The following is a 4,730-nucleotide window of genomic DNA, read 5'->3' as shown; positions in this document are numbered from 1 at the left end:
AGAGAACCCTTCTGCTGTAGGCTAAGCAAGAGTAAAAATTAAAACAAAGGCAGAACACAGGATAAATGTACGATGCTCAGATGAGATGGACAGATGAAAAGGAAAAGATGCAGGGGGAGTTTCGGGAAAGCAGCCTCAGAAGCGGAGGTTTTTCTTCGTTGGGAACTCAGATGATCAGAGGTCCTCTGTCTCCAGTGAAATACTGAGGCTGAAGGAACATGCCACGGCACGTTCCTTTGCATCCTGTGCTCTCTCCCAAGGCAGAGGGAAACCACAAGCACCCACCTTCTAGCCATCTCCATTGCCACTCTTAAGGACTTTCCCCAGTACCTCCCCCCAAATGGCGCCCACACACACAAAGTTAGGCCTGGCAAAAAGCCAAGCGTAGAAAGCCTCAGTAACTCTTCTTGGTGTAACCAAAGCCAGAGAAGCTCATCACAGCTGCCATCTCATCCTCCTCCTCAATGTCAAGTCCTCCTCCGCCCTCCTTTTCTTCTCCTTCTGTTTCTCTTTCTTGTAGGCTTTGGCCTTTTCCTCCTCTTCTCTGAGTTCCTTCATCCTTTCCTCAAAATCATAATCTTTCTTCTTCTTTTCCATTTTCTTCTTGTTGACTTCAAAACGTTTCTTCACCTGATCCAAAGTGGAATGTCCCACACGCATAGACATGCTCAGGTTTCACTGATGTTTCTTTCCATTAATGTGATCCAGGAAGTTGATGGAGTCTTTCACCACACAGTCACAGACATTGCAGTGGTATCCTCCCATCTCAGACCATGGGGTGGTCTTGGTAATGACCGTGGGGTGGTCTTGGTAGTGACTGTTGTCTTCCCGAGCTTGGATTCCAGGTCCACCTTGTAGTCCCTATGCCAGAGAAGCTCTCGCTTGACTGGCCGCACTGGTTTTCCATCCTTCTTTTCTCTCTCTTCCATGAGCCTCTTCTCGGTGAGCTTCTCATATTCATCTTTGTCCCACATTCAGCAAAAGTCCAAGTTTTCTGTCCCACTGCCCGACGCCATCTTCACTGCCCCTCACTTATTTTTAAGTCAATACTTATATCCTAATTTCAGGGTGCTTTCAGTCTCTCTGAGTCCAAATTCATTCTTGAATCTACAGCGATTTTCTGACTCAGTTCCATAAACACTGTAAATACATTTCTATTTTTCTAGCTCTAGATGTTCCATTTTAATATTTTACTTATCTGTGCATTATTTAGGAGGTGTGGTTTCTTTTGTGATAAGGCTTTCTTCGAGACAATTTCTGCAACTATCCTGGCAGGCAGAGAGGTTGAATACGCCTCTCTGGTTTTTGTGAGGAGAGAATATCTCTGTTGGACTCAAAAATGCCTGGAAGATTCTCTCCAGTGACTCAAAAGTTCATTTATCTCTTCTTTTCCTCCCTTTCCTCCCATTGTCCATTTTCCATTACACCCCACACAAAGCATGTCGGGTAACAGATTGTATGTTCTTGGGCTTCATTACCGTGAGACACCTATAAGGGGAAATAGGGAAATTTATCGAGCTCCTACAAGACGCATCATCCTAGGCATTTCTCTGAGGTATTTAAACTTTAATATTTATTCTAATCTTGTATGGGAGACAATCTCCTCCCACCCATTACTAAGTAAACTAAGCCTCCATGGTGTAGGCAGAGGGAGAGTCCAGATGGAGAATCCAGTTGTTCCTGATTCCCAGTAAGTCCTTGCCCCTCTGGCACTGTGATTCTTTGATCCATCCATGGATTCCTTGAGCCAATGGGTTCCTCTCTCTGTCCAGACTGGTACAGGTGGGTTTCTGTCAACCCCCAGAATCCTAACACACTGTATATATTTGACCTTCCACAAGACTTCCACTGTATATGTTTGACCCTCTCAAGAGCTACTTGAGATTAGCTACTGGGTCCATTCTTACTCTCTGATCCCCAGCAGAAGAAGGAAGAACATCTTCTGAAACAAAAATGATCGATTGATTGAAAATTGAACAGAATCTTTGAAATCAGGATTATTTTGCAAATTTGCACAAAATTTGGGCCACGTGGTCTTTTAATATAAAGTTCCTTTCAACTTGAAAATTCCGTTAGTTATAACCAAGGCATGAGTGTGTAAAAACTTGGAAATTCCCATCATGAGGACTTGGGCATCTTAGAAGATCATTGACAGTGTTTCCCTGCAGCCCTCTCCAGAAGCCATTCATGAGTGAGCAGCGGGTGAATTAGAAAGGAAGAAGAAAGGAAGGCAGGGCCAGGGAAGCTGATGGCCTGGGAGAAGCCTCTGGTGTCAAGAAAGGGGGGTGGATGAGAGGCTCCCTGTGCTCATCCTGCAGAGCCAAAAGAATCCTAGTCGGTGTGACTGCTCGACTGCAAGGTACAAACGTCTGCTCGTGTAGGCGCAAGTAATGTGGGATTTGTGGTCAGAATAAAAGTGTATTCCTTGGATCCTAAATACAGTGAGGACCGGCCAGCCAGACCAGGGTGCCCTGGCAGCTCTCTCTCCCCTTTCATCTTTGCTGCCAGTCTGCTTTTTTCTGCTCTCTGCAGCCCAGCTTCTCTGGTCATCCCCTTGCACACGGTCCTGGTATGGTCAGCCTTAAACGGCAGTCCTCACCTAGTTGGCTCATTCTCTTTGCCCCCGATGACAAAGCTTCTCTGAGGAAATTTGATTGGCTAAGCTTGAATCGAGCTTCCACCTCTTAGCCAATCATCTGCAGTCAATGGGGTCATGTGATTTAAGGAGCTCTTTGATGGAGAGAGAAGCTCTCAGTACAGCCTGCTTAAGAAAACATTGCAACGACTTAAACTTGGAGCAATGTTTGCAAATAATTAATAGTTTAATAAGCATTGTTAACTGTAGAAAATGACTCACCACCAGTTCACTAAAAAAAAAAAGAAAAATCTGGATCCTTTTGTGTATTTCAAGAATGACCCAACTACAGTATTCTTGACATACACTGGGTTTTCCTGGAAGACATCTGCTGTGTATGGCGAGGTAGCCTTGAACTTCACGTTTAAGCCCCATCATGTCTACAGTGGCTTACAAGGCTGTCAGGTGGCAGTATTTTATGCAAATGATAGCTCCCTCTTACAAGGTTGTATATTTTTCTAATTTAACACACGTGTATGTTCACGTAATCCTTGAAAGAAATAAGGTGAAAGAGCAACAGCAAGATAAATGCGACCGGGATACATGAATCGGGGAAGAATAAGCTACTGTTATGCTACTTTGATTACTTTCTACATTGTGACATGATTGATAGAACAAAAGCAGGACAAGACAAGATAAAATAAAAATGGGACTTAAGCCTATTAATCAGATTAAAAATCACAGTGCAGGAAGCATCCTGTGAACACAATTGGCTGAGATATAAGAAAATATAAACATGTCCCTCTTTCCCCTAATAGACAGGTAAGATATGAAGAAAATGAGGCAACTATGGGGAATTGAGTGAGAGTAACAGAGATGCTCGAAATCATGGCGCTTGGCCCTCCCCTTTGCTCCAAGTAAATACACAGGGTATCGTCTCTCCCTCCTGTGATTTGTCTTTTGTGGGTGGGCTTGGGTCCATGTGTGGAGAGAAGTGGTGTTGAAGTCAAAAGGATGAACAGAGACCTCAGGATGAAGGGTGGAACTCATTGACTCCTGAGAGTGAATGGAGCACAGAAGCCGTCATCCATGTCCCACCAGAAATAGCTCCAGGTTGAGTGAAGTCCAAGGAGAATCTCTTGGTCTATCAAAGTCAGCAATAAAAATGAGATAGGACCACATCAACAGATGAATGGATAAAGATGATGTGATATATGTATATATGCACATTCACACATACATACACACACACACACACACAATGGAATGTTACTCAGCCATAAAAAAGAATGAAATAATGCCAATTTACAGCAACATGGATGGACCTAGAGATTATCATACTAAGTAAGTCAGACAGAGAAAGATAAATATCATATGATATTGCTTATATGTGTAATCTAAAAAAAGATACAAACGAACTTATTTACAAAACAGTAATAGGCTCACAGACATAAAAAACAAAATTATGGTTACCAGTTTTCTAATTTAACACAGTGAATGTGTGGGGAGAGATAAATAAATTAGGAATTTGGGATGAACAGATGCATACTACTATATATAAAATAGGTAAACAACAAGGACCTACTGCATAGCACAGGGAACTCTACTCAATATCTTGTAATAAACTATAATGGAAAAGAATCTGAAAAAGAATGTATGGATATGTATAGCTGAATCACTTTGCTCTTCACCTGAAACTAACACAACATTGTGAATTAACTATACTTCATTTAAAAAAATGATTAAATAAAATGAAATAGGACCAAATCAGAGAGCCAGTGTATAATTAGGATGCATTGGGTCATGAACTCAAACCGAGTTTAAACAGTGTTGGGATTAATTTGCCTGTACAGCTGGTCAGTCTAGAGCAGGTGGACTTCAGGGATGCTTTGATTTGGCTACTCCATGTCATCAGGGGCCTGATTGCTTTCTGGGCATCCACTCTGGCTTCCCTGCTGTCAGGCTTTGTCCTCAGGGGAGAGATGGCTGTAGAAGTTCCAGACTTCACAGCCCCCTCCTCCTCCAATACACAAGGAGCCAGTGTCTCCCGGCCTGCCCAGACCGGGGATGAGCATCTTCCTTGGAAACCTCAGCAAATTCTCCTCCCTCCAGAGTGGAACTGGAATTTACCCAAGACAGAGGGTGCTCAGTGGCG

At 43.1% G+C, this 4,730-nt stretch overlaps 1 pseudogene; it reads right to left on the bottom strand.

The window, feature by feature from the left end:
* Positions 1-394: 394 nt before the first annotated feature.
* LOC137767822 (zinc finger matrin-type protein 2 pseudogene) lies at positions 395-1,016 on the bottom strand (annotated as a pseudogene).
* Between the last annotated feature and the right edge of the window lie 3,714 nt (positions 1,017-4,730).

Source organism: Eschrichtius robustus, chromosome 7 (genome assembly GCF_028021215.1).
Source record: "Eschrichtius robustus isolate mEscRob2 chromosome 7, mEscRob2.pri, whole genome shotgun sequence".
Taxonomy (NCBI): Eukaryota; Metazoa; Chordata; class Mammalia; order Artiodactyla; family Eschrichtiidae; genus Eschrichtius; species Eschrichtius robustus.
Note: the sequence above shows the minus strand (reverse complement) of the source record. Positions and strands in the feature narration are given on the sequence as shown.